The sequence below is a fragment of the Misgurnus anguillicaudatus genome, chromosome 24, assembly GCF_027580225.2.
Source record: "Misgurnus anguillicaudatus chromosome 24, ASM2758022v2, whole genome shotgun sequence".
In the NCBI taxonomy this organism is placed as follows: Eukaryota; Metazoa; Chordata; class Actinopteri; order Cypriniformes; family Cobitidae; genus Misgurnus; species Misgurnus anguillicaudatus.
The window spans coordinates 47,070,344-47,098,307 of NC_073360.2; the positions used below are offsets into that span (position 1 = coordinate 47,070,344).

The following is a 27,964-nucleotide window of genomic DNA, read 5'->3' on the forward strand; positions in this document are numbered from 1 at the left end:
TGGCAGTATTTCTGAATGACCGTGTTTCCCTACCTCATGTCCCTGTGAGAGGAGAGATATCTGTATTCTGGTTGTGCAAAAAAGTCCTCCGATGACGCAAAATGACGATTTTTGTGTCATCGGAGGAGATTTTGGCCAGAGGCAAAGACTACAGCCAGTATTAGGAGCTACTTCCGCATGTTTTTTTCCCCGCCCATAGGGGTTGGACTGCGAGTCCATTCGGAAAAGCCCGAATCAAAACGAGAGTCAGCCATCTTTAATCTTCGCTAAGCTAAGCTAGCCTGGATCATCCTTTGTTGCTCAGGATGACCTGTTGCTCGAATCTGATGGTCGTGGTTACCTGTACGAGCCGCAATACAACGAGGAGCAGAACGGATGATCGAGGAACAAGAGGCTGGCACCGCGGCTGCTGTAGCCGAGGTGGGGCCGGTCTGGTGGTTTTACGTGCTCTCGCTGTGCGCCTCGCTGTTGCTTGAATCTGATGGTCGTGGTACCTGTACGAGCCGCAATACAACGAGGAACAGTTACGGATGATTGAGGAACAAGAGGCTGCCACCGCGGCTGCTGTAGCCGAGGTGGTGCCGGTGTTGTGTCGAAGTCTGTTCCCCCTATGTTCCCCCTATTTTTCCCTTCAGTGTAGTGTTTTAATGGCGTTTTTATCACGTTATAGGTTTTATTATTTATATATTTAAAGTTTTAATGGCTACTGAGATGTATATGTGTGCATTTCTGTAATGTATCTGTATTGTTCTTAATGGTAAGTCAATTATTTTTACAGTATGAATCATATTATATGTATAATATTTATTTAATTATGTATGCAAACATTACATTTTTAAAACAACCAGTAAAGGGAAAAAAAGAAAAAGACAGGCTATATTTTAAAAGAAATACCCTAATAGAAAACTGTCAAATGTATGAAATATTTAATTAATTGTATTATAAAATACATGATATTATGCCTTTTTAGTATAACCAATTCAAATCTTTAATCTTTCTAAATGTAACGTGATGAAAACGCTATAAAAGCACTACACTAAAGGGAAACATAGGGGGAACTGAGTTCGACACAACACCGGTCTGGTGGTGTGAGCGCTCTCGCTGTGCGCCTATGGACACCGAAAGAGAATCATATTGCTGTCGCGAATTTCAGCGATGGCATTTTCTTCTTGAACCCCACAAGGAGAAACGGAGGCATGAGTATAAAGTGAGAATTTTGTTTTTCATGTCCGTCAGCTGAGCTATGGTTGTTATATTTACACCTATGTTGGCCTATTGTATGTGAAAATAGCTTGCATTGCTAACGTCATGCTTGCTGTTTTTAGACAATCGACTTACATCCTATCGTCATTTCTTGGAATGAGTTTTGCAAGGCGAAAGACTGGGGAAAGGACATAGACTTGTTTTACCTGCCTGTGTTTGTTGTCCAGGACATCAGACGTAGATATCCAGCTCCTCACGGACATTATAGCAACTATAAATAAACGGATGAAGCTCTGGATGAGCTATAAGTGTGAATTGTTTATGTTTTTTAATAAAAAGTTAAAACTCACATTGATTGTGGTTCGTGTTATAGTCCTTATTGCTGCTACATTAGAGTGACTGCAATTTGAGGAAAGCATTCTTGCCTTTTTTTTAAAGTTTAAGTCTAAATTGTGTAACAAACATAATATTTGGCTTTATTTTTAACCCAAATGACTTTGTAAAGTAAGTAATGACAGCTAAATCACAGTAACAGTAATCATTGCGCCTCTACAAGTCTATAATGTATAAATTTGGTGTACAAAAGACAGAGTTAGATGAAGATATTTATTTTCTATTATTCACAAAGGAAAAATATTGTGTCACCAGTGAAAAGAAACCATTAAAATAAACAATGACATAATTTACATCTAAAATGTCCTGCACAAAATAAAAACAAAGCAAAAATATATACTAAAACATTGTGTATATACACACAGTGTATAATAATATAAATATAAAGAGTGATGGCAGAATCTGATTAAACACAGCAATAGGACACAGGGAAGAGGTGATTATTATTATTATTAGAAAGTGTCAGTCTCAGAAGCGACTTTTGAAAGAAGTCGTGGCAGCCTCCTTTGATGGTTTAGGCACTGGTGCAATGTTGGGTGGCAGCGCAGGCTGTGGCAGGGCAAGTGAGGACGTTGGCACTTTGAACACAATGTTTGGATTGAGTCTTGTCAATGGCCTTCTGGATGAGTTTGTCTACAAACTGTGTGGTGTGTGGTATGAAGCTTTTCTTCAAGACCCACTGCATGGATTTCTTGCAGAACATTTGGTTGAACCGTGCTTCTCCTGTAAAGGGTAGGAAGTTAGATTAGATTCAACGTTACTGTCATTATGCGGAGTACAAGTACAAAAAAAAAAGTGTAATTTGTTTCAACCAGAACTGCAAAAAAAAATATATAGTGCAGTATAGACAGTAGTAAACTGTTTGTTTACAGAAGGTGGTTAGAGTAATATAAACAAAATATAAATGTGTGCAGTTTATTAGCTGTTACCTTGTAAGAGCAGAATAAATATGGATTTGTAATATGAAGCATGTATGAACAACATGTACAGATATGTGCGATTTAGTAGCAGTAACCTAATAGTAGTATAAATAATATTGATGTAGTGTATAAACAGAATATATTATAAGAAAAACACAATAAATATTCATATTCAGCAAGAACCATATAGATAAGATATGTACAGCTATGGGCAGTGTGGTACCATTGTAGTGCAGGAACTAACATTATAAGAGTAGTAATAAAAGTCTAGAAAAATCTTTTTTCCTAAAAAAAGAAACAAATCAGAATCAAATGTCTTACCTCGACGTCCCCCTTACTGGTTGCACAGGAAAACCACATTTGATTTATGACAGACCTATGAAAGATATTACAATTAGTAACTTTGAACCTTGCAAACCAATGTAAAGTCTCCCACATTACAAACCAACACTGACCTGGTCCATGCAAGGAGGATTTCATTGTTCTTTTTTCCCTTCTTCTGCATCTTCTTCTGGGAACCTGTGAGTAAATGCAGAACAATACTTTTGCATTACTTTCACCAAAATAACAGCAGAAGTTTGACTTTGCATGTAGTTTTTGAATTTATCAACACCACCTTATCAATAAAGTCTGAATAAGAATATGGTACGTGTAGCAAGCATAAATATTATTTAATTAATAATGTACATCTCGCAAATGTATCTGCAGTTATCTCAAATAACTTTACCACGCAAGCCTGTTGCTGTAAAGTAAAACTCTAGAAGTAGCTCGGTAGCTAACAGTTGTTTTATGTTGATAACAGCCAACTTATATGTCATTGTCTATCTAGCGTTACTTTGCTAACTTTACTGCTTACAACTGTATCACTATGTAAAGGCTACTGTGTGATCAGAAACAAGTATTAGCAAAAGTCTTACCTCTAACGTAGACGAATGCGTTTGATGCCAGATGGCTCCGGCTGTTCGTCGTGTCTGTGAAGGTACATATAGACGGAATCGCAGTGTCCTTTAGCGTGTTTCGCTTCATTCCGAGTACATTGGGTTCGATATCTTCCAGCTTGAAATGGAGACCGCAAACCCTCAGGTATTTCAATTTTACCGCATCGTTGTCTTCTCTGAACTTTGCGTGGTTGATAGCCCGCAGCCATTGTTTACACCGCGGCAAATTATGAAAACTTACTGCTTGTCCTTTCCCGGTTTTGGTTGAACATCCCGTTACAACGCAACGTATCATCATTTCAATGTGGAAAAGGTAGTATTTATAATAATATATCAACTAAATCGTTGCAGACGTGTCTGTAAAAGTTGTATTTAGCCGAGTTGAATCTCCCTCCCTCCCTCCTGCCGTCTCGAACCTGTAGGCGTGACTAGGGAGTGGCCTCGTAGAGCAGCGAAGCAGTGCATTCTGGGACTTGATGTTTTACATCCACATGAGCAAAAAAACACATTTTCTGACTTTTCTCGGCCTAGAAGGCACCAATTTCTAAAATAACTCCACAGTTCTACTACATAGGTGACACAATTTAATAATATATTCAAATTTCAATTGGATGAAGAATTCCTTTAAACAATGAGATGACTTAATTATATGAATTATATCACTACCAACAGGCCTAATATTCAATCGGATGAGAGCAACTTTATCAATAAAATATTTTAAAAAACTGTCACACAGGTCCCTAGACGGGGTCGGGAAAATATTACAAGACGGCCTCAGTACCTTATCTATGGTTGAAAATAATACCTTTGGATTGTGTGCATTATGTGCTATAATTCGTGCAAAATATGAAGATCTAGCGGCTTTAACAGCGTTTTGATAATTAGATAGAGACTCTCTAAGAATATCATAAGATACTTGCAATTTATCTTTCAGCCACTTACGCTCTGCATGCCGACAAATCCGCCTCAGATTCCGCGTCACATCATTTAACCACGGTTCTTTTTTAACTTTTTTACTTCTCTTATTAAAAGGTGCAACATTATCCAAGATCTCTGAACAAACACGATTAAAAGAATTGACCAATTCATCAGGCCCCACAATGGGCAAAGATGTAGGCTCAATTTGAAAGGCCAAATCAGAAAAAGCAGTAGAGAATGCACTGGGTGTAGAAGTAGTAATAACCCTGGACATAATTGATGAAGATGGATTACATGATCCATTTGTTGCAGAAGTAAGATATTTCGCCCAACAAACAAAGAAAGCGGAAGTCAGACGTAGAGTAATGGAGAAGAAGAAGTGTTAGACACTCAAGACTGACATCTAGTGTTAGAACTAGGTAGTACGCTTTAAACTGACAAAGATTCGCTTCTATACAGTAATTACATCGGCGGCCGCTGCGTTGCTAAGACGACGGATGTAATTTGCTCGTGTTCAGCCGGTGCCTCTTTTGGGCTTAACGTTACCGGGACACGCAATAAACAAGAGTCCAACGTGCTTTATCATACGTTGTGACTATAAATACTTGATCAAGTTTTCATCTCCTTTAACAGTTAAAATTGAAAAGTCTTACCCTCGGTGCTTACAATTTTAAAAATCCACGTACGTGAATAAAATGGAAAAATACAATAGACAGCTTCTCTAATTGTAAATCATTTCCTGGAGATTTAACAAAAAGGCCTTATCAGATGGGAGTACTCACTCGACCACCGCTTCGCTCTAAATAAAGGAATTCTACTCTTTATTAGGCGGAATCAGACGGTAATGCAGCGTATCAAAGGGTTTTTAATACGGTTACCTTAAAGACTGCAGTTAACTATACATAACAGGGGCGCGAGTCTGTTACGTCCTGAAAATGATACAGGAAAATACATTTTCATTCATACAAATAAAGAACGAAATCAGTTAAAGCTGATAGTTCTTTTTCATTCACACAATGCAAAAACACATTTGATTTGTAACTGGTTTGCTCAGAAAATAATGTTTAAATCTGCCCGCGCGTTCTCCACCATTATATGTAGCGAATTTGCGGGAGGAGGGAAATAACGTTATTTGAAACACTATGAACCTCCGACCGAAACACTACGGGGATTCCCAAGGGAATCTTAGATTTTAGCTCAAAAGGGAATATTATGTATAATTAACTGTAATTAATTATACAAGTTTATCAGGTTTTACCTGGCGTAGCAGAATTAATAATAACAATTAATTAATATGTTCGTCCACCGAAGACATATATCCATAATCGTATATTAACGTCTAAGAAATGTTAATTTCATGGCCTTTAAAATTAACCTTCTCACTGATATACAGTGCTACTCGCAGCGTGTAGCTGGATCAAAAGGCAGAAATAGTGACTTTAATTTCATGAGCATTGAACACAGAAACAATTCAATTGTGAAAATGCAAACCGGTTTATTAACTATAAAATGAAGTACATATAACGACTAACTAAACATACACACATACAATAACATAAAACATAGATGAGAAAGAAAAGATTGAAAAAGCTAGAGAGAGAGAGTAAAAGATTGGCAAAGCACTATTGCTTAACATCTGCACAAACCATCGGATAATCTCTAAGGATCGCCTTAATTTTCATAAGGGGTAAAGCTTTGAACATCAGCGAGTAAAACAAGTTTATACTTGCATTTGGCTCTTTATGTTGCGTTGCGAAGTTTCTGCTGCACGCGGTGCGAGCAAGTAGAGAGAGAGAGAGAGTCCAGATGTGTTCGTAAGATGTAGTCCGTTAAGTTGTTTCGTAGGGCAGATTGGTCCGCGTGGTTTTCCGAACTCTAGCGCAAAGCCAGGAAAGACTGTCCCGAAGAGTAGGACAGGGCTCAGAGAAAGATGATAAATCCAAGGGACTCTGGTCGAGTCTCAGCGAGTTTTCAAACTGCTCCGATGGGTTACCTGAGTAACTGAGCGAACTGAGCGATTGAGCGAATTGAGCGATTCAGCGATAGACAGATTGAGCGAACTGAGCTATTGAGCTAATGATCAAATGAGCAACGAGCAATGATGGCTTGGGCGATAGGCCGTTTTGACCTTTCACATGCCCAGCCCATTTTGGGTGTATGGCCAATGTGTGAAGTGTTCGATCGCGCGGGGAAACAAGCCTTTGTTCTTTCAGACATCTCATTTGCGTAATTGCATAATGATAAAAGTTTGTTTCCATAACTCTTCAAATCGATATTAAATGACATTGATGCGGCTTATGGTAATATGATAAATAGAAATGATTGGGAAATAAAGAGTAGATTAATTTGATACTAGACAAGACATGGGTTTAAGATCACGTTGAATAATAATTTCATACCTAAGATATGAACCATGCTACAGTGAACAAAATCAAACTAAAGTGTTAACACACAGTTACATCACACATACATGATCATGCAGTAAAGGGATATAACATATATATATACATTTAAACAGCTCATTGTGATTTTTAAATGTGGTTTCATCACAGACATATAGTCTGTGCCCCCAGCTGTGTCTCTGGCGATCGTCGAACGAACGGCTCTCAGGTTTCTCTGGTGGGATTCCTTTGAAGACTGCATTTGTTTTAATTGTCGCCCACTTTACAGCCTTGATAGGTGGTAGATATCTGGGTGATTGTGTTATCAGGACACAGGGTTATCTAAAGTCACAATTTTAGGGCTGTTTACGATCCAGACGCCAAATGGCCTCAATCTGACTTCGAGCCATTTGCTACAGTATATTTGAAGCACTATCATTGGGTTCAATTTCACTGGGAGCACGTCCACATTCCTCATGTGGCATATCCAACCATTCATTTACCACACCATTAAACTGTTCAGCCCATAACATCTTGGCTTTGAACCATGTTTCGTGCTTATCCTTCTCATCATCAGGCAATAAAGCAATTATAGACTCATGTGCTTCTCTTGCTTCCTCACATTGTAATATAAACCTTTCAAGCATCTTCTTGACCACATCTTCAAATTCCTTATTTCCAAAACACTCTTGAATTGACTTTTTTAACTTAGAGGCTGTGTTAAACTTTGATTTTCTTAATTTCTGCAAAGTATCGAGTTTTGCCATTAACCCTTTTTCAGTAAGTTTAACATCTCTCTTTCGAACAACATTTTCAGCCTCTGCTTTCTGTGTTTGAGACTCAAGCTCAATTTTATCTGCCATTTTGAAATATTTAAATACTCACACAGCATATTTTAAACCCATAAGCATTACCTTACAACACTTTGTAAACATGGGTAAGCTAAACAAGCATTTAAAGAAAATACAAACAAATAAGTACTCTTTTTTTTTAAAACCCCTTTTACCACCAATGCGCATTGGATTTGTGTTTGTTCGTTTCGTGTGTACACAGTTTATGGCCATTCAAGTTCAAGAGAAAGCGCTTTCATTCCTCAGTACCAGGCTGAAGACTCTCGAGTGTTCGTGTACGCTGTGCCCTTTTACAGCTTCATAGTCCTTTGAAATCCGCGAACAAAGAGAGCAATAATCCACAGAAGATCCGATAAAACGAAACAGTCCCGAATGAACATCATCCGACTCCAGATCAGCTGCTGACTTTTACTGTCCCAGCCAACATTGCAAGGTGGGGCCCATGTGGGCCCCATATGGGCTTCCTATGTGGGCCCTATATGGGTTTGTCCATGGGTTCCACTATGGCCCCACGTGGGTTGCCCACATGAATTTGATATAGAAACTGAGTGGGGCTTATGTGGGGCCCAGCGGGGCAACACACATGGGGCCCATGTGGGCCCTATATGGGCCCCATATGGGCTTCCAATGTGGGCTGTACATGGGTTTGTCCATGGGTTCCACTGTGGCCCCACCTGGGTTGCCCACATGAATTTGATATAGAAACTGAGTGGGGCCTATGTGGGGCCCACGTGGGCAACACACATAGGGCCCATATTGCACCCACATATCAGGGCCCAGAATGGATTTTTAATGGGTACTGGACTGGTCCCTTATTATGAAATAATTATACTTTTAATGCTTAATTGTAATTTACTTAAATAATATATTTGTTTTAAATTGAAAACCGATAAAAGCAAATCATTTCAGTTCGGTAAATATCAGATTTCAGCATAAATATTCAACAGTTCATTCATCTGTAACATCACAAAACATGAAGTAGGTGCAATATGAGAAATCAAATTAAAAAACTGTAAAGGTTCAATATATCAAAATACTTTATTGTCAATTTATAACAATACAATGCTAAAATAATCATGAACATTTCAAAACTGCTAAGGCAGGTAATGACTAACAATTTAACATAACACTTAAAATAAGCATTGAAAGAAGTCAAACTCTTAAAATACTTCGAACTCAAAAAAAAAAAAAAACATTGCTCACTCTTCTGGAGATGGTCTTCTGATCATCAATTAATCTTTGCTCAAACGTTTTATGAAGAACTTCCAAAGCATCCACAGCAAAACTCATTAAATGTCCTTGCACGTTTGCTTTGATTCATCCCTGTGCAGTCTGTAAACTTGTACCGTAGTATTACATTTTCTAAAAACACAACTCAGGATAAATTACAAGTGTAACAGTTGTGAGAGACTCCTGCTGCTCCGATAGAAACCGTATCCTTGCGCCTGAGCGGAAATTCTTGTAGTTTAAATGTTTATCATCTTTATAGTTGTAATTTTAAAAGTCTGCCTATTTTAGCAAAGATTATTTAAAATATGATATTATATTATGTGAAAAAAATCACAATTAAAAACATTTGAAGGAGGACTACTTTGTCAAGCGTAATGTGTCGTAGCAGTGAGCAGATCGTAATGAGGTCTCCTTATATGAAACACCTGACTCCACTAATTAGACTCCTTTCAGAATGTTTGAAACATTTCTTTAATTAACAGACTTATCAAACTGATTAACTTTCTGACATTTCTTATTTTCACTCATGCTCAGCTGTGCAAATTAAAATTAATAATTGGCAGGTAAACATTACAAATATCACAAATAAATGTTAACAATAATGCATTTTTATTTAAAATGTTTTATACTGATCATATCCTATCTGTGATATTATTTGCTCTTTGTATAAAAGTGACTATAAACCAAAAGTAATAATTTTAAGAGTTTAAATGTATATAAAATGTATTTTAAGCATAATTTTTTTTGCCCACATAGGTGCCATGAGGGCCCCACGTTATTATCCCACATGGGCAAACCTATATGGGGCCCACGTAGGGAAACCCACATGGGACCCACATAGTCAACCCACAAGGGACCCATATATATTGCCCATGTTAAGCCCATGGCCACATGAAACCCATGTTGCCCATATGGGACCCATGTGGGGCCCACATATCAATGTTAATTAAATGTAAAAAATAATGCATTTTTATTTAAAATGTTTTATAAGGATCAAATCATATCTGTTATATTATTTGCTATTTGTTTAAAAGTGACAATCAACCAAAAGTTATTATTTTAAGATTGTAAATGTATAAAGATGTATTTCAAGCATAAAAATGTTTTGCCCACATAGGTGCCATGAGGGGCCCACATTATTATCCCACATGGGCAAACCCATATGGGGCCCACATAGGAAACCCACATGGGACCAGAGATGTATAGTAACGAAGTAGAACTACTTCACTACTGTACTTAAGTACTAAAAGACAGTATCTGTACTCTACTGAAGTATTATTTTTTTCTCATACTTCCACTTTTACTTCAGTACATATTTTCAACGAGTTTAATACTTTTACTCCGATAAATTTTTTATGTGCTGCATAGTTACTCGTTACACTCAAATGTTATGAATCATTCCAAACCCACATTATCACTGCCGGAGCGGTGATACACATTAGAAACACACACAGATCGTGGTCTAAACCAATCGGAGAAAGTGAAGGGCGGACCCCTCCTTCCCTCTCACTCACAAATATGAGCCGGGGTTGTGGACAAATGTTAAGCGAAGAGAGAACCAAAGTGCGCGAGAGAGACAGAGAGAGAGAGAATGCGCGAGAGAGGGCGAGTGTGCGCGAAAGAAGGAAACCTAAATACATTGAAACATCTTTTACCTTTACCTATTACCATTATATCGACTAATATTTCATTGATTCTGAATTCTCTAACTCCATATCAGTTAAATTAATCTAAATTATCTGAACATTCATGTCCTTGTACTCCTGCTACAGCCAAAGGAATTGTGAGTGTCCTTTAGCTTAAACATTTGAAATAATATAAACAATATTATATTCAAACTTTTGACTGTTTTCTTTAATAACATTACACAATACTTGTACTTTTACTTTCAGTACTTGAGTAGTATATTTTTAAAAAAACTACTTGCAATACTTAAGTACAAAACATGTTTAATACTTAAGTACTTCCACTTAAGTGCTGTGCCTAAAGAGCACTTCAACTTCTACTCAAGTCACTTTTTTGATAGAGCACTTGTACTTTTACTCAAGTCTGGGTCCCTAGTACTTTATACATCTCTGCATGGGACCCACATATATTGCCCATGTGAAGCCCATGCCCACATGTAACCCATGCTGCCCAGATGGGACCCACGTGGGGCCCACATGTCAATGTTGGCTGGGGTAGTCTCCCAAACGATCGGATTCAAATGCCAAAGTTAATAAAACTGATATTCAGGCTCCTTTGGTCAAACTTTTTTTGACTAAACATGTAACGACGGGGAAGGAGTTATGGATCCTGAATTGACGCGTGCATTAGCCTTGCTAAAAACAAAGAAATGTATTGTCCATATCTTAGGATGAAGTTGAATATGCCAGTCCATTTATTATCATGGCACATAAATAAAATAAAGACAAATAAAATACTTTACAAAACTTCAACCTTCATAACAAATAAACAAAATACGAACGTAACATTAGCACAACCGATTCACACGGTCAAAAAAGTTTGTTTGACCGTCAATTCCTTGCCACCTGTGGCTCATTAACACAAACTTAAATACATCACAAAGGCTAATGGCGCCATCTAGTGTCAAATAAAGAAACTCAATATATAATGGCTCCAACAACCACCCTGCAACGTTATGGGAACGTTATTTTATGGTTCCAAAAAAATAACCAAAAAATAACGTTCTGTATAAGTTATTTTTAGGTTATTTAAAAATAACCACCCTACAACGTTATGGGAACGTTATTTTATGGTTGCAAAAAATAAAACCTAAAAATAACGTTCCCAGAACGTTATTTTTTGGTTCCCAAAAAAATAACCAAAATATAACCAAAAACTAACGTTAGGGGAACGTTCTGTGTTTGCTGGGATATGCCTTGTTCATATGTACAATTGTTTACATTATGCTTTGTATGTGCGTTTTGTAAGAACACTTTTTCATGGCTAAACAATATCGGTTTTGCTACATTTATAATGCTAAACACCAGGCCAGCTGACAGTCTTGCCTGGGCCCGGGACAAGATAATCTTAGAGCCCCCCCCCCCCCCCCCCCTTACTTTTTACTGGTAACAAGACATTTGGCTTTATCAGATTCAGGACCCACGAATATTGCATATTATACATTGTATAAAACATTTATATAGTAGTTAAATGTAGTACTGACACTGTATACTGACACAAAATATCATATATTGAATTATGAACAGACTATTGGAAAATCAGTAAAACAACTTCAGCTAATATTATGCCGTGTTTGGACTAAAAATTGATTAAATATTACTCCTCTCTTTAGAAATTTGAAGTAAACATATAAAATCAATCAATATTTCTCCAAACATGCACGCCTTTGAACCAAAAGCCCCGAGGGATATTATTTTGTAAAGAGCTTTCATGATGAGCATTAGATTTTTCTCAATGAATGCTACTCAGGGTAGATCCCTGCATTTCAGCCCAAGTCCGAGGAGACCCGACCTTTTTACACCCCTCGGGTCGTGTTTCGGGACAATTTTAACGTCACAGTTGATACGCGGGCGGACCTCGGGCTTATTAGGCTTCTCCTTCTTTTTATATTTTTCAATTTAATTAAAAGAACCTTTTGACAGACAATAATTGCAAAACAAACGTAGTAAGACTTTTATAGCACGAGTCCGCTATAAGCGCAGCCAGCAGCCACACATTTACAATGCAGCTGTTGCATATAACAGCAGGACCTTCAGCGCACAGGGAAAAATTATTAATGTTGGACTAGATTAAATCCTTGGATACTGCGCATAATCTATGCAAACAGCATCCAAGACATAATCTATATATGCATAGCGAAGTTGTAAGATAAGGCAGGTTGCATGTTTATTCTGTTTCATGTTTATTTGGTTTCGTTTTGTAGCTATAGCCCTTTTTATTTTTTTATTTCTGCAACCGTTGCAGCTGCGAGCAGCAGAGCAACCTGCCTCGGCTTTTTAAAATTAGTGTGTGTTGATAATAAACGTTTAAACTAACATTGTGATATGCTGAAAATATATATTTTATATAGTTGTTATTATAGACAAGTGAAGTGTTGATTTGAGAGTTCAATTCATCAAACATGTCGTCAACTTGCTGTCGGCTGCTAACCGCTTGTTGGTTATCATAAAAAAACTTTAACAAACAAAAATACTCTAAAATGTAAATAAAAAAAGAAATATAACTATTTTGCCATTTAAAACAAATCTGAACTGCTTTAATTGCTGCAAGAGTAGTACAGCTGTATAAGGAATCTATAAGGAGTTATTTTTTGCTATTTCTGCGGATTTCTTTTGCAAAATCTATGCGGAATTTTGCAGAATAATTAAAAATGTTTTAAAACGATCTGAGAAAATGTGCGCTGTGAATATTACAAAACAATAAAATATTTTATAATTACATTTTATTAAAGGATTACCCTGAATTAAACTGGACCAACATGAACCAACAGATAAAGAACAATGTGCTATCACGACCATAGAGTTTTATATAAAATACATATATTACTTTCTACAGTGTAACAGTAAAAAGAAAAGGCTTCTCATAATGAATGTAGCCTATATCAAGATAATTTAATCTGTTTAACAACACAATGTATATTTATCTTGTAAACGGATTTGAAATAATAAATAATTGTTGCGTCACTTAGCAATAGAGACGATCGAGCTCTCATTATCTTCTCCGCGGTAACTTTTATTTTAAATTCAAGTTTTACATATTATATATTAAATAGTTTTTTCTTTCTCTCATAAAAACCTCACAGCAAACAGCACAGACTTCTAAACACACGCGATGCAGTGACTATATCTGCGGTCACAGATTCCTAATGGGGAGAATTAGGAATTCTATTTTCCTCTATAAGGCCTATATTTTCTCCTTTTCTTTTTTTCTGAGCACCGGACTTGTGCTGAGTCTGACCGGACCTTTTGAGCGTACTGAACTTCAAATTAAATGAATCAAATATTTTCTTTATTTCTTTAACAATTATTCCATAGGTTCTATTTCTGGGCCCCCCTCTGGGCCCACCCCCACCCTGGGCCCGGGACAACAGACCCGTTTGTCCCCCCCTGTCGGCGGGCGTGCTAAACACTACAGCACGAATCAAGCACATATTTCTCCTCGTTGTTTTTGTTGTATCTTGTCCATAGTTAATGTTTTGTTTTGTGGTGTATTTTGCTGCATTTATTGCATGCACATGCACTGCAATAAAACTCAAATCCTACTGAAAACAATAGCGACCATTACGCAATCTGTAATGGTTTTAAAAGTTTTAATAGTTAATGGTTTGTAATGGTTTTGTAATGAAAACCCTTATAATTTCTGAATCAGGGTATCTTCCGTCCATTCCATATCCGTTTTAAAAGCAAAAACGGAAAACGAAATAAACAAATCGTATTTACATTTATCGTTTCCTTTAATAAAATGAAAAATATTGAAAGCTGCTTTAAAAAGAATGAATTGATACATTTTTCTATATTTAGTTTTTCAGTCTTACTTCTTAAAACTAAATTGTAAAAAAATGAAATAAAGAAAATATTAAAATGCTTTATTTCCAATTTTCAACCAAGGAGCTACCTTTTCTCCCCAGCATTTACAAACGTTACCGCTGGGGGGAGCAAATACACGAAAGTTGCACCTTTAGCAGGGCACGCAGATGTAATCATTAAAATTTTTAATGATCATATGAATTATAATTGTTTGCACGCCTTTTAATGGGCGTACAAAAATGCTCTGCAATGAATGTTTGTAGGTTTTGCAGAGAACACAGCATGAAAAGTCACTGCCACATAAATTATGACATCCAATGTGCCAGTGGCTTGGAATTCATGATCAGTATAAAAGATAACCCACCTCATCACCCCCCAAGATCCAGCCATGGACACAATCATCATCAGTAATAACAATTTATAAAAAATATAATTCCCAGTTGGTCCCAAATTGCTCATGTTAAAGCATTGCTTGGTGGAGCATTGCAAATGTCATGAGTCATGAACCCAGGGAACACAAATATTGATAAAATGCCTTATAATGCACTTTGAGGCGTCTACCAAATGCATAATTGTAAAAGTTTATTAGTCATAGGATTATTAATCATGTTAATGATTAAATCTGCGTGCCATGCTAATAGTCATTGGAAGTCTTCGCTTCCCTCGTCTCAATAAAGGGCCATTCACATTATAACTATAAAAATATTGTTTAAAAAATATTTTATATTAAAGAGAATAGCAGAGTTCACACCACAACTATAACGACAAAGTTACAATGAACGATGGGATCACTTTCTGAGCGATTTTCCTCCAACTGATTAAACGATAAACCATTGACAGCCAATTATATCTATTTGAACTTCAAGTGCACGCGCATTTGAATGACAGATGCCACTATGAAGAAGCTAAGGTCCATTACATAAAATTACATCAGGTATCCAGCACTGATGCAGTTACTGTGAAATTGACTACCTAATGCTTTTTACTTTACTACATTGACTACGCCAAATAGTAAGATATTAGATTAAACAAACTACTATTTACTGTTACGTAAAACGCAGCGTGTGGAGGGCCTCTGCTGGTTACTCGATGTGTAAACGCAACAAGAACAATAGCTATACACATTCAATGACATGTAAACAATTGAAAAAGTTTTTATTACACTAAATATGCAATATGCCTTTGAAGGTTAGTGATTTGCATTCATTTGTCGTTATCGTCCGGTGGTGGACGCTAATATATTCATTGTTAAAATTAACGTCTGTTACAATGTGAATATAATTAACGTTATAGTCAACACAGTCTCAAGGCAAGTCGTGTTATAGTAACGAATTTTTTTATAAATTTATTCGTGAGAACGGCCCTCAAGAATTTTCTTAGTAAAACTGAGAAGCTAACTAGAAAAATGTATCAATTCTTATTTTTCTTTTTTCTTTTTATAAATGGAAACGATAAATGAAAATTCGATTTGTTTTTTTCGTTTTTCGTTTTTGATTGTAAAACGGATATGGAATGGACGGAAGATACCCTGATTTTTCTGTAATGGTTTCTATTGTTTTTTTTCGGCAGGGATATGGCTAACTGCATCTATAAATAAAAAAAAAAAATTAATGTTCTCTGGTGTTATTTTGTTTCCTTTTTGAGTTGGACTTTATAGTGCCTTAACGAAAAGAGTATTGCAATCATTCAAAGGACATGATGCATGATTACTCTATTACAGCAGGATTCCTGTAAATAAAAATGGCCTAAAAATTTTTTAAAGGTTATTTACCTAATTGCAAGACCAACATTGTTCAGACCAGCTTAAATATGTTTATGAGTGTTTTCCTGTGTTACTAAAAGGCAAAAATGGAAGAGAGACCAAAATGGGATCTCTGGATAATCCGTAATTCGTTTGTAATTATAAAACGAAAATACCGGTTTTCTGTTTTTTGTTTCAAAACGAAAAACCAAATAACTGTTTGGTGTCAGAATCAAAAAACGAAAAACCAATTAAAAACGTCCCGTTTTTCGTTTTTTGGCGATCATTTTATCGTTATTCCTTTTTGAATAAAAAATGAAGAATGTCTTTGAACTTCAGTCGATTCGTTTTTCGTTTATTGCAAGTGGTGCCCGCTGCAGAGCTAAATGGGCGGAGCTGGAGCTCTAGCGAGGCGTGGCACCCTCGCTGGATCTAGTGGGCGTGGCAGCATCAAGTGCGCAGGCGCAGATAGAGTTCGTTTAAACTTCCTGTACAGCCTGTATCAAGTACTCCGGAGTATTGCACGGTAAGAAAACGGTCATTTAAAGATAAACTGAGTTTTAATATGTATATAAAATCTTAATCTTACAATTATCGCTGTCTCGACGTGATTTTCGGGAGTACACTCGATAGCTAATGTGCTAACATTCTCCAGTCCACCACAAGTGGTACGTAGTGTTTTTATTGTAGTTTTTATTTTTTGTATTTAAATATTTGTTTAACCTGCACAGGTGCACCAGACAATACTTTAGCGAGGACAGGATCTTCTGCTGTCTATATCACTGTTCCTACTGTAAATAAACATTTACACGAGCTCTGGGGCCCGTTTCAGAAAGGTGGTTAAGTGCAAACTCTGAGTTTGTTAACCCTGAAATAAGGGAAACTCTGAGTTTCCGTTTCAAAAAGGGAGGTAGGTTAAACCTGAGACAGCGGGGTAAGTCAAGCCTGTTTCAGAAGGAGAGGTAACTTATACTCAGAGTCTGTTTCCGGAGTAACATACTCTCTGAACCTAACCTGGTCGGGAGCAGGTTTTATCCTGTAAACTCTGAGTTTCTTGTGGTCTCCTCCCCATTTTTAAAGGAGTAGCGGTGTTTAATCTTGTTAGTTGCTTTAGTACATTCATTCATTGTGCACATTTTTATCATGTACACTGTAAAATATTTTTTACCTGTCTTTAAGTTATAATTAAATTGCCAGTGCAAACCATTTTAACTTACGACTTTATATTTTTATATATTACACTAAACTTTCAACAACAAAAAAAATTAAAACCGTAAATTGAAATGACTTGTAAAGCTAATATGATATACTTAGGTGCATAGATCGTCTTAGTGACTAAAATGTCATGTACTTTTATAGAGAATCTTGTAGATGATGATGTTGCATTCATTTGTAGGAAGTTAAATTTATGTCCCGAGAGGATTTTGAGACCCCGAGTGTTTTTTGTCATATCCGCTTACATTTATGTGAGCGAAATTATTATTTTTTGCAGTCAATTTAGATATATAAATATCATTATATGACTATCGCTGGTCTAGTGGGTAGTGCTGTGTGTAATAGTTCGGCCATACGTACCATCGGCGATCGGAGTTCGAATCCCAGCTGGGCGAATTTTTGTTTTATTCATGACAAACATTTGTAAAGTTCGTAGCCTTATATGACAAAGTATTATGCTTAATTTTATTTTAGCTGAGCTGCTGTCATCTTTTTGTCCATGGGATTGCATGTGCATGTAAATGAATATAATAACGTACAGTCCTCAGTTTATTTAGTCCTGATATTTTAAGTGTGATGAAAAATTAAATGTACGCATTTACTAGAGTAGCAATTTACAAAAACAACTCTTTTCTTTAAAATATATGCTCGTAGTTGCTGTACACTTGAGTAACACTTTCAGTTTTAGTAGTAAAAATGATTAAGACCTCTTTGTCACGTGCTGTTGTCATGGTAAATCGTAATATCTGAGCTCCATTGATGATGGCTTTTCATTTCGGCTGTGCACGCGCTTAACTCAGAGTCAACCTACTCAGAGTCGATTGAACTTACTCAGATCAGCTTTTCTGTAACCGAAAACTCAGAATTTACTATCTCAGAGTAAATCAACTCAGAGTTCACTTGTAAACTCAGAGTTGGTTGAACCTCCTTATTGAAACGGGCCCCTGAAATCATACAGTTCAACAAAAAGGTGTGTGTGTGTGTGTGTGTGTGTCTGTGTGTGTGTGTGTGTGTGTGTGTGTGTGTGTGTGTGTGTGTGTGTGTGTGTCTGTGTGTGTCTGTGAATTAAATATTTTAATTATACTGTGTGTGATAAACATCATGTTTGTTGAACCTTTCTGTTTGTACATGTCATAGTGATTTCTTCCTTGCATTTAAAACTAAAAACATATTGTTCATTTAATATTTTCTTGTGTTGTGAAACCTTTGGGATGTCTGAATTTAAACTACTTTATTTCAGTTGTTATAATAGTTTTTCTACGTAACATTACTTATGACAAGTTAAAAACATATATAAATACAAGTATATAAATACTCTTTATGTTGTGCTCTTGAGCAAGGTGATTCATCACAAAAGCTGTTTATATGCAATGCACTGTACAAAACATGTAAACAAGACAATGATGCTAATTTATTCTTTCTATGTTTTAGATTTAATCATCATCAAGCATGGTCTCAAGTGCAGACGATCCCACACTTTCACTGCTGTTACTGTACATCAACATTTTAAAATGTGTAAAAATCCAGTCTCTGGACAACCTACCATTGGCTGCAGCACCACCTTCATCCCCAGCATCAGCATCCCCGTCTTTATTTCCCCTCGACATTGGAACATGTCTGTACTGATTTTGAGGTACAGCTTTTTAACTTCTTGCTTGTAAACTTTTTTAAATATCTTTAGTGGAGTATTAAGAAAGAACAAAGTACACAGTTGTCACAAATAACCCACTGAGGGTCAGTTAAGTAAACCAAGTACACGTTTTTAACAAAACTTTAAACAAACAGAAAAATGTAACTTCCACAACCACTAGATGTGACAGCTATATACTGTATTAATTGTATATCTAATTGTGTTGTCTATAATTAACAGGGTGCCCCTCAACAGCTAGGAGGAATTGATTGTGGGGTATTTATGTTGATGGTAAGTGGTCTTTTATTTGCTGTACACCTGTCTCTGTGTACTAATCAAAGCATTTGTTAATATTGTTTTGTTTTTTGTATGCACTCTATGTTATGACTGTGAGTAAACATAAAAAAAGAACGATTAAGATTGTCGATTGCTATCTTTTGCCAGTCTGACACACCAATAATGATGAAGTGGTGGTGCTCAGTTAATTTAGACATTTCCTCTGACAAAGTATGATATTGATAACTATACTTATGATAAAACCTCCATTCTGTGCATTTCCAGAATATATATAAATAAAGCAATGCATGCCTAAAAACATTCTAATGTTTGTCTCTTCTTACAGTCAAGTCCCACAACTACTCACCCAGAAAGTAACATATGCAGATAACATGAAATTCACTCCACCTGAGTCAGATGTCATGGAGATCATCCAGACACCAGAAGTAGATGTATGTAGCGGGAATGTTTATGTACTGATTTACTTGTTTAACTTGTTAATGTGTGTATTAACCTTTCCTGTTTCATGAATTTGTTTATGAGCAGTACATCATTTTTAATTATATTATTATTGGATTTCTTATATAGCACACAGGACTCAGCGGTGATGAGAAACATTCAGCTGACCTGTGAGTGGGTAAAGGAGACCACTTGCTGGGAAGATGAGCTGCAAAAGATCTAAAGGATGATGTCCTGTTGGCTATAACAATGTTGGACTTACTTATAAACACCATGTTTTATGAGGGTGAAAGGAATGAAGAAAAAATGTCGATTCCCTTCCCTTTTATAGTTTAGAGAAGAGCAGGAAATATATGAGACAAAAGAGTTATTCGTGGGTTTTGTTTACACAAAAAACCCTGTCTTGTGAATCTACTAGTGCGGAATCTGCGGATAGACTAATGTAAATATTGTTTTTTTTATTGGTTTTGTAAAATACCATTAAACTTGTGTGTGAACTGTAAAGTGATTTGTTCTTGAAATAAATGTATAATATTTATTATTGTATCTTATTATACCATTACAGTCTTGTGTTCTTGAAATATTCATGATATTATTTTATATCTTCTTATTATAACATTTTATATAGATTTCTTTTATGTTAGATGCATATTTTGCTAAATTTGGGTTAATAGAAACCAATAAATACACTTGTAGGACAGTGGAGTACAACACTTGTAGGACACCTGAGTTTGTGACTATTAAATTACATTTATCTTCTATAAAAATGTAGTTGAAGTGAATGCTTCACTAATGTCAAAGCACGTTGTATATCCTCTACTGTGGTAATTCACATGGTTGGTTTTAGACTACTTGTCTGCTTATTCATTAAAAATAGCATAATGCATAGTCTATAGGTTGAATCTATCAAAAGTTACAGACAATATTCCATTTAAATTTGCAATATAATTTTTTACACCATATGCTTTCACATTTACATACAATAATGGCAGATTATGTAACCTAGTCTTATTTATTATTATATAAATGTATTTATTGAATTAATCAGATGATTTGGTAATACAACAAGGTTGTATTAAACATTAGTAAATGCATTAATGGCCTTGTTGTCACTTTCAAATATTTACATCATGGTTTATGGTAAGCCACAGGAACTAGTATAAATGTATAAAAGTATAATAGGGCCTTAACATTATAACATTTACAGTAGGTTTTAGTCTTCACTCATCCACTATGCTTGTAAATCATTTAAGGGCATATATGCAAGTGAAAGAGTTGCAGTGCAGAGCCCTGCTTCACTGTACTGTTGTACATTTGTATTTAAAGACATAATTTGACATCATCCAATTCCACAAAAATTCAATTCAAAACTGTGGCTTACCATAAACCCTGATGTAAATATCTGAAAGTGACAACAAGGCCCTTTTATGGAGGAAGGAGTGGTGTGCTGCTTTGCCAGTGAAAGCTTACTATCTGTGCACCCCTCTTTATTTGTGTCCACCGCAACGTGTGGGTTGTGAACTAATCTAAATGATCGATAACACTTTCCAACAAAATGTATTTGTTTAGATTAGTTAATATGCATTAGCTAACATGAACTATCAAATAACAATACTTCTACAGCATTTATGAATCTTAGTTCATGTTAATTTCAGCATTTACTAATACATTTATAAAATCAAGCTTTGTAACTGTTAACGTTAATGCATGAACTAAATAACTGTATTGACATTAACTAACATTAACAAGAATACTTGCTGAAAAGCTATATTGTTAATTATTTTTCATGTTAATGCATTTACTAATGTTCAATACGACCTTGTTGTATCACGAAATCATCTGACTAATTCAATAAATAAATACACACAATATCAATAAATAAGACTAGGTTACCTAATCTACCCTTATTGTATGTAAATGTGAAAGCATATGCTGTAAAAATGATATAGCAAATTTAAATGAAATATTGACTGTAACTTTGGATAGATTCAACCTTTATGTGATAGGCTATGCATTATGCTATTTTCAATGAATAAGCAGACAAGTAATACCAACCATGTGACTTCCCATAGTAGAGGATATATAATGTGCTTTGAGATTAGTGAGGCATTAGCTTCAACTACATTTTTGTAGAAGATAAATGTAATTGAATAGTCACATACTCAGGTGTCCTACAAGTGTTGTACTCCACTGTCCTACAAGTGGATTTATTGGTTTCTATTAACCCAAATGTAGCAAAATGTGCATCTAACATAAAAGAAATCTAGATAAAATGTTATAAGAAGAAGATATAAAATAATATCATGAATATTTCAAGAACACGATACTATAAAAAAATATTATAAATTTATTTCAAGAACACATCACTTCACAGTTCACACAAACATTTAATGGTATTTTACAAAACCAATTAAAAAATATCAATATTTACATTAGTCTATCCCCACTAGTAGATTAACAAGACAGGGTTTTGTTGTGTAAACAAAACCCACGAATAACTCTTTTGTCTCATATATATCCTGCTCTTCTCTAAAATATAAAAGGGAAGGGAGTCGACATTTTTTCTTCATTCCTTTCACCCTCATAAAACATGGTGTTTATAAGTAAGTCCAACATTGTTATAGCCAACAGGGCATCATCCTTTAGATCTTTTGCAGCTCATCTTCCCAGCAAGTGGTCTCCTTTAGCCACTCACAGGTCAGCTGAACGTTTCTCATCACCGCTGAGTCCTGTGTGCTATATAAGAATTCCAATAATAATATAATTAAAAATGATGTACTGCTCATAAACAAATTCATTGTGTAATACACACATTAACAAGTTAAACAAGTCAATCAGTACATAAACATTCCCTCTACATACATCTACTTCTGGTGTCTGGATGATCTCCATGACATCTGACTCAGGTGGAGTGAATTTCATGTTATCTGCATATGTTACTTTCTGGGTGAGTAGTTGTGGGACTTGACTGTAAGAAGAGACAAACATTAGAATGTTTTTAGGCATGCATTGCTTTATTTATATATATTGTCTGCATACTGGAAATGCACAGAATGGAGGTTTTATCATAAGTATAGTTATTAATATCATACTTTGTCAGAGGAAATGTCTAAATTAACTGAGCACCACCACTTCATCATTATTGGTGTGTCAGACTGGCAATCGACAATCTTAATCGTTCATTTTTTTGTGATCTCACAGTCATAACATAGAGTGCATACAAAAAACAAAACAATATTAACAAATGCTTTGATTAGTACACAGAGACAGGTGTACAGCAAATAAAAGACCACTTACCATCAACATAAATACCCCACAATCAATTCCTCCTAGCTGTTGAGGGGCACCCTGTTAATTATAGACAATACAATTAGATATACAATTAATACAGTATGTAGCTGTCACATCTAGTGATTGGTGTTAAGTCTTTATGTTTGTTTATAGTTCTGTTAAAGTGCACTTGGTTTACTTAACTGACCCTCAGTGGGTTATTTTTGACAACTGTGTACTTTGTTCTTTCTTAATACTCCACTCAAGATATCTAAACAAGTTTACAAGCAGCAAGAAGTTAAAAAGCTGTACCTCAAAATCAGTACAGACATGTTCCAATGTCGAGGGGAAATAAAGACGGGGATGCTGATGCTGGGGATGAAGGTGGTGCTGCAGCCATGGGGAGGTTGTCCAGAGGCTGGATTTTTACACATTTTAAAATGTTGATGTACAGTAACAGCAGTGAAAGTGTGGGATCGTCTGCACTTGAGACCATGCTTGATGATGATTAAATCTAAAACATAAAAAGAATAAATTAGCATAGTTGTCTTGTTTACATGTTTTGTACAGTCAGTGCATTGCATATGAACAGCTTTTGTGATGAATCACCTTGCTCAAAAGCACAACATAAAGAGTATTTATATACATGTTTTTAACTTGTCATAAGTAATGTAATGCAGAAAAACTATAAAAACAACAACTGAAGTAAAGTAGTTTAAATTCAGACATCCCAAAGGTTTCACAACACAAGAAAATATTAAATGAACAATATGTTTTCAGTTTTAAATGCAAGGAAGAAATTACTATGACATGCACAAACAGAAAGGTTCAACAAACATGATGTTTATCACACACAGTATAATTAAAATATTTAATTCACACACACACACACACACACACACACACACACACACACACCTTTTTGTTGAACTGCATGATTTCAGAGCTCGTGTATTTACAGTAGGAACAGTGATATAGACAGCAGAAGATCCTGGTCTCGCTAAAGTATTGTCTGGTGCACCTGTGCAGGTTAAACAAATATTTACATAAAAAAATAAAAACTACAATAAAACACTACGTAGTACGTACCACTTGTGGTGGACGGGAGAATGTTAGCACATTAGCTATCGAGTGTTTAACGCGAAACTCAACATACTCCCGAAAGACAGCGATAATTGTAAGATTAAGATTTTATATACATATTAAAGTTCAGTTTATCTTTAAATTACCGTTTTCTTACCGTGCAATACTCCGGAGTAATTGATACAGGCTGTACAGCAAGTTTAAACAAACTCTATCTGCGCCTGCGCACTTGATGCTGCCACGCCCACTAGATCCAGCGAGGGTGCCCCGCCTCGCTAGAGCTCCAGCTCCGCCCATTTTGCTCTGCAGCGGGCACAACTTCCAAGAAACGAAAAACGAATTGACTGAAGTTCAAAGACTCTCTTCATTCTTTGTTCAAAAAGGAATAACGATCAAACTGATCGCCAAAAACGAAAAACCGGCCGTTTTTACTTGGTTTTTCGGTTTTTGATTCTGACACAAATAACGGTTATTTGGTTTTTCTTTTTGAAACAAAAAACAGAAAAGCGGTATTTTCGTTTTATAATTACAAACGAATTACGGATTATCCAGAGATCCCCTGACCGTCAAGTGGTTGTTCTCATTATTTGACCCAATCAGCACATCATATTCCCCTGGATCCAGCAGCAGTACAGATGCAAATTGTAACAAGAGTTATTTCACTAATTCATTGCTAACATAAAATATCCATTTAAAGAATTCAGCAATTCTTAAAGCCTTTTCATTAAAATGGCACTGCCCTTCCAGAGGTTCAATGGCTGAAAGGATTTTTCAGTAAGTAATGTCAGACTTACCAGATAATGCATTGATAAGTTTTAGTCACCCTTCTATCTAAACAGAAGATTGATTTACTCATAGAAAGCAATTGATAAAAAAAACAAGTGCAATGTTTAGATGTATAAATATGAATGGGTTGCATCACCTAAATTACCTCACTTTTAACACTTTCCCCAAGTATAAGGCATTTAACATCCCATGTAAATACTTTGTGTAGGTCAATTTACATGCAAATTATGCCACATTTTTATCTGGCCCATATTACACTACATACAGATTGCACCATTTGTCTAGAGAGGACGCTCGATGGTGACAGCTCGGACAGGAGCAGTGGTTGCATCACCCAGTTTTGGCCTATATGTACAAAAGATGGATAGTACATCTGTGTTACTTTAATCATTTATGTTTATTTTGTAACATCTTGTGTATGTGCATAAACAAAGAACATATGACATATGGAATGTAATTCTTAATGTATTTGTCTAATAATTACAATGAGAAAAGTTGAGTCTTCATGTGTGTTGTGTGTGTTTTCAAGTGACTACAGCTTTTTTATGGCCTAGATTCAAATTCAAAATTACCTTTTTGTCTTGGTCCAAATTAGCCTCTTAGCACACAGGGAAACAACCACATTTTGCATTAGGCAAGGCTTGTATTTAGGTAAATAGCTTTTGTAACGTATGCTCTAAATGAAGTGAGTGAGAAGTGAATCCATGTGCAAAAGGTGTTTATTGTAAAATCCCAATAAAGGGCCAGCAACCAAATCCAAAACAGGGTAAATCCAGTAATCATAATCCAAATAACAGGCGAGAAGTCAAGGCAGGCAGAGTCACAATCATAAATCCAAACAAACAGGCGAAAGATCAAGGCAGGCGGCAAACAGGCAATAAATCCAATAAAACAGGCGTGGGTCAAAAACAGGCAGATACAGGTTAGCAGAAACAGATAAACAGGAAACAGATCACAAATACAGGTAACAGGCTGGGCATACGGATGTAATATACAGCAGGGAACAGGTGTACAGGAAGTGACTTAAATACAGAAACAAACAGGAAGTGTGAAGCGTGACATGGCATGATGAGTTTCAAAATAAAAGTCCAAACAGAGCAGAGAATCAAAATACAAGTACAAATAACAAAAATACACAAAATACAAGAAAATACAAGACAAAACCTTACAGAATCCCCCCTCTAAAGGGCGACTCCCGGAGCCCAACATACAACTAATAAAGTCCAAATAGAGGGTGGGCGGGCGGGCCAGGACCTCTTGGCAATGGCAGAACAGTTCATAAGAGGTCCTGGGTCATGAGGCCAGGATGGTCCAGGGTCGTGGGACCAGCATGGTCCCGGATCATGAGGCAGATGTGGGCCCGGGTCATGGGGCAGGTGTGGGCCCGGGTCATGGGGCAGGTGTGGGCCCGGGTCATGGGGCAGGCTAGGACCTGGGTCATGGGGCAGGCTAGGACCTGGGTCATGGGGCAGGCTAGGACCTGGGTCATGGGGCAGGCTAGGACCTGGGTCATGGGGCAGACATGGGGCTATATCATAGGGCAGGAATAGACCTTGAACACAAGGAAAGGAAGGGTCCGAGCACACTTCAGCCTCCGCCTTGGTGTCCTCTGCCTCCTTCCTGTGTCCGGGTACTACCCCCCCCCCAAAAAAAAACTTGGGAAAGCTTCCACAGTCCAAGGTGGCGATGTCCCAGATGGTGAATCAGATGAGTTCTTTGAGCCAGGTGAATCAGACGAGCCAAGTGAGCCAGACGAATCAGATGAATCAGGTGAGTCGGCCAGGACAGACTGTTACGTCCTGGGACTTAAAGTTAAGAGAGGTGATGTCTTTGTAAAATTGCCTTGTTCTATATGTGTTTTTCTCCCCTCCCTTGTTTTCTCATTATCCCTGGCAGTGTCGCGTGATTGGAAGCACCTGCAGCTAATGAGTGAGAACGGGATAAAGCACGAGAGAAGACCGTGTGCGGGAGCTTCGGTAGAGCGCGTTGCGGAGCTCACGTTCGGTCGTTCTACCCTCCAGCTCCTGTCTCCTCTTTGAGGGTCTATTGTGACTCATGTGTGGGCTAGCAACTGTCGGTTATTAGCTTTAAGAGTTGGATCTCTTTATAGAGTCTCTAAGATCGGCTCCTGTTGAAATCAGAGTTTTGTAAATATTTTTTCTATTTGTTTCTTATTCTTGTTAATGTGTCATTTCATTCAATTATTGTTTCCTCTGATATTAATTACTTTACGAGCTGTAGGTCTGGGATGGCTGTTTTAGTTTGTACTACTTTTTCTCATGGTTTTGCTTAGTTAGGGAGTAAGGGAAGAAGAGTGTTATTCTTTTGTATTTTTATTTATTTTTTGTAGGTAAGTTAATAATCTAAAATTAAGTTAGATTCATGTTATGTTTGTTATTTTGGCCTTTATCCCTTTCCGAAGAGATGCTCCTCACAGAGTAAATAAAACTCTTTAACGTATTCCTGTGTTTTGTGATGAGATGGGACAGGAGCGGGAGGGGGAAAACTAATATTTAGCTTCTTAATATTTTGTCTTCGGACCTTTCCCACCCTAGACGGGATGGGTTCGTGACACAGACGAATCAGGTAGGACAGACGAATCAGGTGAATCGGGCAGATCAGGTGAATCGGGCAGATCAGGTGAATCGGGCAGATCAGGTGACTCGGGCAGATCAGCTGAGTCGGGCAGATCAGTTGAGTCGGGCAGATCAGATGAGTCGGGCAGATCAGATGAGTCATAGGAGTCGATTGAATCAGAGCAGTCGGATGAATCAGATGAATCGAATGAGCCGGATGAATCGAATGAGTCGGATGAATCGGATGAGTCGGATGAATCAGGCAGGTCAGATGAGTCCAGGGGTTCGGGTACAGGGCCTTGAGATACACAGGGGACAAACGAGCAGCAGGCAGACCAAACGCACCACAATGCAACGGCAAATTCATAAAGTACATAGTCCATGAGACATACCTCAGCGGTAGTTACAGGCATGGCGGCCATCATAACGGCAGGTGCAGGGTGAATATTAGCTCTCCTAAGTGCAGGTGTGGTGGTGATGATGGCCCTCTGAATAACAGGTGCTGGGATGACGGTGGTTTCCATATAAACAGGTGCAGGTGCAGACACAGACAGGATGGCGGCCATTTTATGAACAGGCATGGTATTTTCAGTTTTGGGCAG

The 27,964-nt window shown here is 36.8% G+C and overlaps 1 protein-coding gene and 3 long non-coding RNA genes across 5 annotated transcripts in view; 2 read left to right on the forward strand and 2 right to left on the reverse strand.

The window, feature by feature from the left end:
- Positions 1-27,964, forward strand: part of LOC129437206 (protein NLRC3-like) — a 211,271-nt gene that overhangs the window by 85,627 nt on the left and 97,680 nt on the right. The gene's annotated exons all lie outside the window — the stretch shown is intronic.
- On the reverse strand, positions 1,998-3,217 carry LOC141361381 (uncharacterized). The gene is made up of 3 exons (XR_012367436.1): positions 2,972-3,217; positions 2,838-2,892; positions 1,998-2,319 (listed from the first exon to the last, which is right to left on the reverse strand). It is a non-coding gene; the product is annotated as an uncharacterized lncRNA (long non-coding RNA).
- LOC129438787 (uncharacterized) lies at positions 18,332-20,554 on the forward strand. The gene is made up of 4 exons (XR_012367430.1): positions 18,332-18,915; positions 19,153-19,203; positions 19,535-19,640; positions 19,777-20,554. It is a non-coding gene; the product is annotated as an uncharacterized lncRNA (long non-coding RNA).
- Positions 21,979-24,561, reverse strand: LOC129438782 (uncharacterized). 2 transcript variants are annotated; one of them, XR_012367428.1, is made up of 6 exons: positions 24,158-24,561; positions 23,836-23,938; positions 23,230-23,431; positions 22,945-22,995; positions 22,510-22,615; positions 21,979-22,383 (listed from the first exon to the last, which is right to left on the reverse strand). It is a non-coding gene; the product is annotated as an uncharacterized lncRNA (long non-coding RNA). The 2 variants fall into 2 exon arrangements; XR_012367429.1 differs by having other exon boundaries at positions 24,147-24,561.